The following is a 12,001-nucleotide window of genomic DNA, read 5'->3' on the forward strand; positions in this document are numbered from 1 at the left end:
CTTCCATGCAAAGAAGTATCTTCCTTGTGGAATACTAAGCTCTATTTCCCCCAAAGCAGTAAAAATTGAAAGCTGTACATGAACACATTTAAGAACATTAATAGAAAAATACCAAGCCGTTAAAGTCACGTTCCACCTAAACAACACTACCATTATTGCAGCATCTGACTTTCAGAGGACAATTCAATCCTGGATGCATGTACTGTAATTGCTTTTCCACTATGGGCCTCAGCTTTACAATTGTATCCTTCTCAGGAGGTCAGAACAAGGCATGGCTGCAGCTCTGAAAAGCAATTCTGTTTAGCAGCGCTACCTTATTCATTCTTTTAATCTTACACCTACATATTCATTATCAACTCCATAAAATACCGGTGCCAAAACCACCATCAAAAGCCGCTGCAACTCCTTTGCTGCTCAGAGAAAGCCTTGACCCCTCTGCTTCCCTAATGACAGGTCAGGAAAGCGCAAGTCACCCCGGTGCTGGGGACCAGTGTTGCAAACCCATCGAGGCACCGAACCCCAGAACAAGCCCAGTGCCACACAGCCATTTCTTGCTGTCAACAGGCAAAAAGAAGCTACTGTGATGGACCTGGAAAATGCCTGTCCTGCTCACTGCGGCACGAGCGGTGCCACGTTGCAGCCGTTGGGGCTATGTGAAGGTGGCATCTCAGGCAGGTGACTCAACTCCCTTTTTTCTCCACCTGTTTAGGTCGGACCTCTGTTATTACTACAGAAAGCGGGGTGGGAGAAAACAAAACAATAAAAAACAAGTCTCTTTTAGAGAACTGAGAGTAGCAATATGTTTGTAGCAACTCCTGCATTTCACAATAAAAGAAGCCATCTACCAAAATGGAGAAATCTCAGACTTTCATAACACTTCCTGCAGCGGAACAGGCCCTCTGCTCCCTCCCCACAACGTACCACAGCATTTCTGGTCCTCCTGCTGCACCAACGCAACTACTTCTGGGTCAGCAGACCATGCCACAAACAATCCACACAAACCTCTAGATATTTCTATTTTATTTAAATGCAGAGTATCTTGGTGATCAGGTTAACAGCACACCATCACCAACAGTGGTACTGGCACATGTGACGGGAACAAAACACCTCCCAGGGGCTGAAACACTCTGCACCAGGTTTGCAACCAAAGGGAAGAGCACAGTGGACATTCTCCAGGTCCCTTTCCAGCACTGAAGTTTTATTTCCATTAGTCAAGCTATAGAATGTGGACGGAACAGAGCAAACACTGTGGGATCTTACTACAAAGGTAAGGCTGGTCCTGACGATCAGGCTCCTCCTCAGCCTCCTTCAGTGGGGAATCCAGGCAGCATCCTTTACGGCAAGGTACATGCTGGCATGCACGAGAAAAAAAAAACCTGAAACAACCAGTTTTGTGCCCCAGAGCATTTTCCCTCGAAGGTTTACAGCAAAGACAACCTCATTCTCATGGTCACGAATGGAGGAGCAACAGAAGCTGAGCACTCGCACATCCACCTTCTCCTCAGACAAGACAGAAGGCGGCACATCCTCACTCTGCTAGCTGGCCACACAAGTCCCAAGGTACCCCAGCGTTTTACCCATGCACACCACAAGGAGTTAAAGACAACAACAACCTGTTTTTTAGGAGGAGAGATTTTTACTCAAGCATGGGCCAGGCATCAATTCTGTTCAACCCTTGGGCTACTCGGAGGATGGCATAAACGGCACATCAGTGCACTGGCTGGTACCTGCAGAAACCGTGGTGACCGTGCACACCGGAGCCTCCCCACAGCACAAAGCCTATGAATTCGCCTCTACAGTTTCAGAACATGCCAGATTTGGGTCATTTTTTTCAGCCAACACTGGAGGACTTTGATCTTCTCCTCAACGTCTCCATACTGCAGTGGCCCAGGAATCAAGCAATTAGTCCCTGGACCAATATGCATTTTAAGTAATGCAACAGTCTGTCTTTGCGGGATAAAAACTTGTATTACTGGAAAAAGTCACTTAACTATCATCTCCCAGGGCTCACAAAACCCACAAAGCCAAATCACTCTTTTTTTTGTTGTTGTTGTTTCAGAAGTCAGAGAAACGTCTGACTTCATAGTAATTATTTCTCTCTACACAGTGTGAATGTTTTGTCACATCATACATCCTCAACCTTCATCTGTCAAGTTTTTCCATCCACAGTTTCAGCTAGACCCATAATCAGCATAGCATGGCTTTATATAAACAAAGTACAAAACATCCAGACAGAAAAGGGCTAAAGATGGACAAAAGCACATGTGGCAAACTTTTCTAAAGGGCAGCTACCATAGTGATGCAGTGCATAATTTAAGCTCTCAGTAATAATCTGAAAAGGTATTAGTGGCCAAAAGGCAGGTCACGCAGACAAAAGGCCCTGGAGAGATGCAGTCTGCCATAATGCTCTATAATCTGTCAGGAAGCAAGTCGTTTTGCCCAGTGGGCAAGTACAGGATGTAAATACATTTGAATGTTTAGTAAGCTTTCGTTTAAGTGAAAGGTACTGCAATTAATACTATCTTGTTTTTAAAAGTACAGTTTGCACTCAAAAAAACAAAACACGATTTACTTCAAAACTCAGAAAGAAAAGTCTTCGTACCGAACTATGAAATACAATAGGTAGTAAACAACCTGGTTTGTAATTGGTGTTAGGATTCAGCTCAGTTTTTCAGGGGACTGCAGAGCACCCATTAAGGAGAGAGTTACTGCTCACTCCAGCAAAAGGTCTCACACTTGATACGCTTTCATTACGTAGCTGCGGCAGGGGAGAGTTACTGATGCCTCGTCTGTTTTGTTTCACTGCAAAGGCTTCTACTGCTATTAATATTCACCAAGGGAAACTGAAATAACGTCTTGTCTCCATATGAGTACCTTGGAATTATTAGGGACAAACTAAATACAACGATATTTTTTTTTCCTCTCAAAATCCAAGACAAAAGAAACCTACCAGCTTGCAAATCCACCTGATAGAGCAAACCTATATTTCTACATTGAGCAACTCTCCTTCAATAATGGCCTTTATCATAATGACAACTTCAACACAAATAATCCCACTGCAGCATAAACCAAGAGGTCAGCCAAGTACCCAGAGCCCAGGGCAGAAGCCACACGCTGTAGGTTATCCATCGAGAGCCTCCTCCAGAGCGTTTCTGGGCACACTGAGGATGACCTTCGGCTCTGCACCACAGAGCTTCCCCTCCATAACGCTCCCATGACACACGCTGCAAAGCCGAGCCCACGGAGAGCAGCAAACAACAGCTTCTACTCAGCTTGCAACACACCAAACCGCCAGTACTGCAGAAAAAAAATCAGCAAGAACAAACTTCCTACCAGCTACATCTATCATTTTGCTTCCCAGAGGACAGCCCCGACCTCTCTCAAAATACCGAGGCAAAAACCTCTTTTTCTTTTTCCTAAATTCCACTCTAAGATAGCCTATTACTTCTGCATCTGCTAATGCTACCAAAAAGTTGAATCCTAACACTGAATCAACTGTAGTCTCAGCATATTGGGAGGTTTCTCTGCCCAAAATGAAACATAGGTGCCATCTGTTTCAATTATACTAATCACGAGGAGACATAACATTGTGAAACTGGCACTTTTTAATAGACTTTTTTTAAAGACATTTTGAAAGTGAAGAGAAAGAAAGAAGACCACGATATACTAGAGGTAGGAGAATATGTAATACTCAGCAGTCAACAGCACCAACAAGCTCCACAGTCTGCTGGACAAACCAGTGCTGGAACTGCCCCCACAGGAAAGTTAACTTTGGCTTTCACTGAAGTCAGGTAAAAACTTGCTACATTTGAAATGATATGAAAGTGAAAGGGCATCTTAGAATTAAAGACATTTCCTAAGATATTCTTGGTTAGTTCCTTTAAGTTATTCCATGGAAGTTTGAAATTTTTACCTTCAAATTTCAGAAAACAAGGAAAAATTTAAAATAAAAACAACCCACCACAGCACAAACACATCAACATGGACACAAGCACTTGTTAGGCAATAAAACAGAAAATTTGGACAAAAGCAAGGTAAATATTTACCGATTCCATAGTTGAAAGCTGTTGTTAGCAGGACATATATTAAAATCCAACAGAGGTGTGTCCAAAAAACACTGTGTAATCTGAAAAACACAAGAATTAGTTCATTAGCAAATTAAAACACACAAGTTTACTCACAACAAGCATGCTATATTTGAGTACATGAAGGCTACTAAATACAAATCCTTGCCTAATCCAGAAATAAACTTTCTGATAACAAGTCTGCACAAACAGAAGAACAAAAGAAATCGTGGAACGCTTAGCAAAGCGTCAGCCAAACTCCGTAACTTTCTCATAACAGGTTAAAAAAAAGATTTACTTGTCTCAAGGTTTCTGTAACCATCCGTGTGGTTTTACAGTCATTTGATTTACCAGAAACGGTTTGTCACCCCCCAACTGTGAGCGACTCATGAACCGATGGATACGCAGGGAAAAGGTGAACTGCCCACGACGTGCTACCAGGTACCCTGTGCCGATAATTTGCTTTCTTGAACAATTTATGTGGAACTACCCGTGACACAGGTGCTTTCTTTTTAAGCATACCTTGAGATCTCTGCTCCGAAGAGCACTTCATCTATTACAAACCTCTAACTTTTTCTTTATTTTTTTAAACAGCTCTTGCTGCACCTTTCAAGGATATTTTTCCAGCTGTAAATTCCCAAAGCGAAATTCCCGACGCCGGGCAGGAACCAGCAGGAACTCTCAGCACCCAAGGCAAAGGGGAATTACCTTCATTAACGGGGCGACTGAACTGGTACATGAAAGCGTTGGCAGACGACTCCAAGTCCAAAACCCAGTACCCGAACTCTTCCCTGCTCCTCACGACAGAAGAACGCTCAGCTGCGCGGTGCTGAGCGTGGCGCGTGCAGAAACCCGACTTGCCTGAGGAGCCTCAGGGCTGCAGCTAAACCCGGCCTATCCCATGACTCACCCAGCCCTGCCTGCACGCCTGACGAGTACGTTTGCTCAGAAATATATTTCTCTCCCAGCCAGAGCAAACTAGTCTGTTCCAGATGAGATCTCTACAGAAGTCACTAGTGTTTTTCAGGTGACCTGGCCTGCTCCCTAACTGCAGAGGGGACAAGTTTTGGACAGCACAGCTCAGTAGGAGCCTGTACAAGCCATATGAGCAAGGGCAAGCCTGAACTTACAAAGCAGCATGTTTGAGGGCATGCAGCATGGAATACCTGAGAGCTTGGGCAGAGCCACATGTAAAACACTGTCTTATCCCAAATTTTTTATGTCCGTGATGAACCCAACTGCCCCCAGGTATCTGCTCAGCATTAGCAGGTTCTTACTTCTAGCTTTAAGGGACCTGTAAATATGGGAAAGAGTCAACGTACACTCTAAGTAAAACCACAGAATTTCTTCAAAACATGCGTTAGATGTGTAATAGCAATACCTAAACTTCTGCTACGCTTCCACAGAGAAGCAGCTCAGTAAAGGAACTTCATAAACAGAAAGAAGCTGATGATGTACTGCAGACCACAACTGCTAAAGCTCGGCTGTGCCAGCCAAGCAGCCGTAACCTGAAATGCAGGCACTGGGCCTTCCCCAGTCCAACTGAAGTTATTCTGGTCTGCACAAAAGAGGTTAAAGGGTTAATTGTCAACTCCACACACTGCTCGCTGCCGAATTCCCCACTCAAATTCCCATGTCTCATCTGACCTCTCAACTCCGTAAACCACACCGAGGGACACAATGGCCAACCCCTGTTCCAGCTGACAATGGAAAACTTGGATTTCTTCCAAATTACCTTTTCTTGTAAAAGGAGAACTTCTAAAAACCGATTTTATATATAAAACAAGAAACTCAAATATATGAAGTTACAAGTGAGGAACTACAAAGTATATTCTTTTTAACAAAACTGCTTTTATTTGCTTGCTCCGTTTCCAGTTGCCCCTTACAAAGTGCTAAAGATGCCTCAGCTCACACAGACCACCTTAACTCCAAGGATCTTCACATACCGATCCTCTCCTCCTCCTCATTACACTCTGCTTCTTGTGTTCTTTTTCTAAAACCTCTCACACCAATGTCTTTACCGTGGAGCTCCTTTTGAGCAGCCAACTGCTACTTTTTAAGCCCTGTTTTAATCTGTTCTTGTTCTCCCAAATTCCACCTCCACGACTTCAAGGCCCAGCTCCCTCACACCATACTCCAGAGCTCAATGCTTCTTTAAACAGCAACAGATCTAGTTTCCTATAATCTTTTCACAACTTAACAGTCAACAGGACTGGCCTACATAGAGCTCATGACATGCAGTTCAATTTTATACGTTATTGCTGCCCGTCACCTTACAAAAGGCTGGATTTGGGCTCCTGCCTTCCAACGGGATGGTCTTTAAAGAGCCACCCAGGAGAGACCCCGAGGCTAAGCAGGACAGATACACAGTGGAGGAGATGGGGAACCCTGGGAAAGCCTTGTTTGTTTTGAGAAGCTTTCACTCCCTGACGAAAATCAAAGGGAAGATGTCCAGATGAGCAACACAGCTGCATCCAGGGCAGAGCTGCTACCAACTAAGTTAAAGGAAGCTTTAGGAACCGCAGTGAAAAGGAGCAGGCCAAAATAAAACCAGAAAACCCAAAGGAACACGTAAGGGTGCACGGTCTTGACTCAAAGAAAGGAAATCCTGCAGCAGAGAAACTTTTCCAGACAAGCAAGAGGGAAACAAATGAGAGTTTTCTGTCATTTTTCTTTCAAAAGAGCAAAGGAGATAAAGACACACAGCTACCTCATGGTTTTTTCCAAGGCAAGCGAGTCGTGGGGCACTGAAGGATCCCCTGATGGGGAACTGCAGTTCTTGGGAGTATGATGACAATACTTGCACAGCATCTTTTCCAGCACAATTCCCTTACCCCTTTTATACTCTTCTCCTCCACAACAGAAGTCACAATTCTAACTAGAGCTATCCTCTTAAACAGACATAAAAGATAAACCAAGGGGGAAAAAAGAGCTGAACTTCCAACTGCATTATCTGGAAAATCAGTAGTGCTGCTTGCTGACAGTAGTGACCATGATCAATTGTGAACAAAATTATCACAAAAGTCTACAGAAATCCTGTCCCAGGACATACCGATACACAATTTTCAAGATCTATTTATACCTGCTTCCTGGCCTATATATAGCAATTTTATTCGTTACTTAGCTCACATATAAAATACACATTAAGTATCGTAACACCGAAATAGTGACCACATATAAGCCAATTACCTTTCACCACAGTGTATCACTTTTTTATGAAATTGTTATCAAATTACTTATGAAGAACAGCAAATACTTCAGCAGAAGATGCTCAATGCACAGATCCTGGGCAAACCTGACTGGTAGTATATAGTTGGGTTCCTGTTGTGCAGAATCCAACGTTTCAATTTAGAACTTTACCTCCAAAAGCCTGAATTATAATTAATAATGTTAGACACATTTAACCATCCAATTTTCTTAGCTGTAGTCTGATGAAAATGTATTACTTCACAAACTACCATTCTTGTTCTCCCTTCTGTGAACTTACAACACTGGACAACGCTCCGATGCCTGCCAAGCTAACTGCAGCTACACAGAAACCATTTTGCAATGCAAAATGACAGACATTGAGTCTTTGTTTGCTGAAATGGTAGTATAAATACCAAATAATTAAGTGTTCAAGGTGACCAGATTCCTGTTTAAAACAGGTTCAGTCTTTCAAGACCTGTGATGCTTTATTTTATATTAATATGAAGCAATTTGGAAACTCTGGGTAAGCAGACAGTTCCATTACAAAAAAAATAAGCTTTTCAACCTCTAAGTTCTCCCACCAACTTGTTCTTTAACACCGACCACATCCTGAGCAGTTCCCCACTCATTAGTTACCGATTCCTCTTGCTGCTCTCCCGCACAGCTCAGTAAACTTCAGATTTAGAGTGCACAGTGCAACTTTCTCTAGAGTTCACTGAAAAAATTGGGGATTACATAATTCCAACTTCTTTAATAAAAAGCTATCTTGTAACTTGACAGAAATCAGTATTTAAAGATGGAAAATGTTTTACAATCACAAGATGTGACCTGAAAAAGACAGTATACTTGCATTAACTGTAGACTATTCACTCAAAGCAGCTCGGGCGGGCAGCCGAGATGTGGCAGGGGAACACTAACTGGTTCCAGTAGGGAGGCAAGAGGTGGCTTCACAGGCTGATATCAGCCATAAAAGAATAAAACTCGACCGGTTCTGTACAGACACAGAATCACTTAGAAGATTCAACAATTTTATACATCTAGATGTTTCTAAATTTGATCAACTGACTGCAGAAAGGGTTCTACCTAAATCTCCATTTAATGGGGAGTAGGAAAGAAGCCGTCTACTGAAGTCTCATTAGAGGCCAACTTCCCCACAAGCAAGTACATTTTTTCTTATTAGTGCTTCTCTGAAGCAAGAAGTTGTATTTTGATTTCAAGACAGACTTGCATCAATTCAGATTTTAAGGTGATCCAGAACTAAGAAGCGTAACAGAGTACCACAATAAGAGTTAGATTCTGGTTTAGAACAACTTCTGAATGGGGAAAATCTCTCGGGACTAGGACAGCCTTTTTCCACAGCACTCATCTACCTCCCTCAAAATAATTTCAGGAAGAGACAGAATTTCAATGAGGCATCTCTCTGAGGGCTTCAGCAAAAATATACACTGGGGAGCACACAAGGCACCAACGAGCTTACGCTTTCAGATAAACTCCATTACCTCAGATAGAGAATTCAAGGAGGTACAAGTGCAACAAATCTGGAGGGAGGGGAAGTCTAGAAGTGCTTTCCAATGCACTCCATAACCACGCTCAAAACAACTCAGCAAGACTGCCTGCATAGCTTGACACAGCACCCTGTACGCAAACACTGATCTTTCACCCTGCTGAAATGATGAAAAAGACTTATTCTCAGGAATTGTAAACTCACATTACAATTCAGGAGTCTGAGAAACGGGAGGGGGAGGTGGGGGGGAAAAATCCATAAGCAGACAGCACTACAAACCCTACCAACTTCTTTTCAACTACATGTCTTCCAGAAATGTTTGTAGGTACCCTTCTGCAACAAGAGGGATCCTACCCCTGCCATGTTACAGAACCCAAGCCACTAAGGATCCAAACGACCAGTGCTGGAATTTGGGGAAGAAATCAAAGTGCCACATACAGAGTGCAGAAACTACTGCCTCTGCTCCTTTCTGGAGGTTTTGCTCACACCCCCTCGAGATCCAAGAACAGTCCTGCCCTGCGCAGCAGTGAAATCTTTCCTCTGGCCTCACACGGGACCTAAGGTTAATAAAGATCATCAGATTTGCGGCGATTTCACTCAAGAGCCTGGAAAAGCACACCCAGACCACCCTAGGCAGCTAGGGAATATTTAGAAAGAGCAGGAAACAGGAGGTGTTGCACTGGAGATCTGACAGGGGCAAGAAAGAGCTGTTGCCAAGAAATACACAGAAATTAGAGATAAATAACAGGCCTTTAACTGAAATGCCCCGCATGCTATCAGTAGCTTACAGACCAACCATCTCTGAATACACACACGCTGAGCAAACTGTGTGTTCAGCGGGACCAGAGTCACACTTGCTCACACATGCAGCTGCTCCTAAACTTTAAGAAGAAATTCCCAGTAGTTGTGTGAGCTACAGAAATTGCCTTTCACTAGAATTTACAAAGAAGCAAGTATTTCCGCAGCAATCAGGGTAACCAACTACGCTCATACAGTACCAATTACCCAAGTGAAAAACCAAAGTGCAGAGAGAATTCCACCAGCGCTTAAAAACGAAGAAAAAAATCACCTTTCAGTACATTTGATTGTGACAAAATTGTAACATCAAGTAAAATTTAATTTGATAGCTTTCAGAAATTAAGTAGGTAATATATTCTTGGTCTCAAAGTACCTTTGTTTTGCCCTGCAGATCATACGTATGCTGAGATCTACATCTTTTAAAGCTCCTGTCATTTTTGCCACTTGATAAAAATACAAAATAACCTGATACTATCCTCAGAAACACAGATGAAGATACTTATGTGTGGGCTTAAGAGCCTAAGGCTCAATTTATCCCACAAAACAAGCATAAAGGGAAAGAAGTGGCTCCTGTGGAACCAAACTGTCCTTTAAGTGTTTTAATTGCAAGTCTGACATGGACAACACAGTCCACAAGAAATTGGGGGGTTGACAAGAGTCTAAACTCAGGAACAACTAAGCTGTTTAGAGACCTCCAGTGAATGAAAAGAATCGGGGATCTGTGATGTCAAGTGACTAGTTTCAATGTGTTTCAGGTATTCCTCAAGACTTGGGGTTTTTTCAAATCATTAGACAACACCAGTTAGAGTACTTCCACACTGATGTAGGCATCGGATTCAGCTTCCATCACCAATACTCCTGGCTGACCCTGAGAAACTGCTGCGCACCATTGTTGTCTACTTTATAAATACTCTGAACATCATGCTTGCAAGGAGAATGGGAAGTGATGCTTGCATACAGTACGCTTCTGCCTCCTTTCATAGAAATGAGACTTGAGAAGTTCAAATAAAAATTCTGTAGTTCATTTCAGTAGGTCAAGAGATAGTATAAGAGTGTTTAACTACTTTTACATTTGAGTTGCATTAAACTAAAAAAACCTAATTATCAGCAGAAGCCTAATATTTCACTGAGTTTAACCCTTGCAAACACACAACCGGCAGCTGAGCAATAAACTCTGAAATTACTGGACATGCCAGTTTTATTACAAGTTCTCTGGTTTCTTCATATCAGACATTTAAAGTTCTCTACCCTTAAGAATATCTCAAAATTGCTAACCTCTAAAATTACATGTAATTTCTCCTGGAAAGATCTGTGAAAGCAGGCTGAAAGGTACTTGGCAGGGTAAAAAACTGGGGCTGTCAGAAGAATCCCAGCTCCCAGCACAACCTGAAAGCTTAAATCACTGAAGTAACTCGTTTTTTCTTGGCATGATGTGGCAGAAGCAAAGCAAGCCTGAACAGTTTCCACTGAACCAGATTTTTCAATTCTGTGCACACAATTAAGAGTTCTGGAAATACACGAGCATGTTCCCTCATCTCTCCTCCTTCACCCTTACCACCCTTCTGTGGCTTCTCTGATGAGTGGAAAGTATTAAGTCAAAATACAGCTTCTGCAATTTCCTTAACCAGCCTTGGACTGAAGCTCAAGGCTACAGCTTGCCCTTCTGTACTAGCAAGCAGAGACAAGACTCGGTCTGCCGGTCTAGAGGACACGCCGTTTTCCATGCTGTGATTTAGTCTGCGTAAGTTTAAAAAAACCCCATCCCCTAGTTTTAAAAAAATACATACCTTAAAGATTATGGACTTTTATCAGCAAATGGATAAAGAAGTCTTAACCATACTAGCAACACTTGCCTAATAACAACATCCACTTACATCAAGTGGCCATCTCTGTCCCGGAGGGAAATAAGAAAATGGTTAGGCACCCAAAAATGGTTACCCACCATCACTTCAGCAGCCTGGGGAGCTACAAGCATCTTTGTCTTAACCCAAATGCTGCCAAATCATCCTCCAGACCCTCACCATTTTCCTTTTTTAGAGTTCCAACATGAAATGTAATTACCTAAGACTGCTGGGTCTTTCCAGCCTGGCTGAATCTCTTAAAAAAATGCATAATTAGGCTCGCTTCTTTATTAAGTTATCTGCACATGCAAAGCAAGGATCCACTGTCTTGCTTTGGAAGAACAAGTCGTTTTTACCAGTACACAGCAAAAACAAATACACACGTTAAGTCTGTGAAAATGTGTTTCCAAGAAAACCACCAGCACAGAACAGCAGCATCATATCTACTTTCAAATAACCTGCACTGGTTAGCTATCCAGCCATAAAATTCAACAACAAAACGTACAGAACCCTCAAGCTGTTTATTTTAGTGTACAGAAAGCTGTTAATTCCTAAGCCATTTGGAAGAGACACAGGATGCACAATGGCGTGGATTTTCTAAGCAG

At 42.6% G+C, this 12,001-nt stretch overlaps 1 protein-coding gene across 8 annotated transcripts in view; it reads right to left on the bottom strand.

Moving 5' to 3' along the window:
- Nucleotides 1-12,001, bottom strand: part of ANKRD11 (ankyrin repeat domain containing 11) — a 155,944-nt gene that overhangs the window by 125,172 nt on the left and 18,771 nt on the right. For 6 of the 8 annotated variants that reach the window (XM_074881192.1, XM_074881195.1, XM_074881188.1 and 3 more), the window contains one exon: nt 4,047-4,126. The gene's annotated coding sequence lies outside the window, so the exon portion shown is untranslated. Of the gene's footprint in view, nt 1-4,046; nt 4,127-4,772; nt 4,927-12,001 lie in introns of those variants that run through there. The other 2 variants (XM_074881194.1, XM_074881191.1) reach the window with 1 other exon arrangement.

The sequence above is a fragment of the Strix uralensis genome, chromosome 12, assembly GCF_047716275.1.
Source record: "Strix uralensis isolate ZFMK-TIS-50842 chromosome 12, bStrUra1, whole genome shotgun sequence".
Taxonomy (NCBI): domain Eukaryota; kingdom Metazoa; phylum Chordata; class Aves; order Strigiformes; family Strigidae; genus Strix; species Strix uralensis.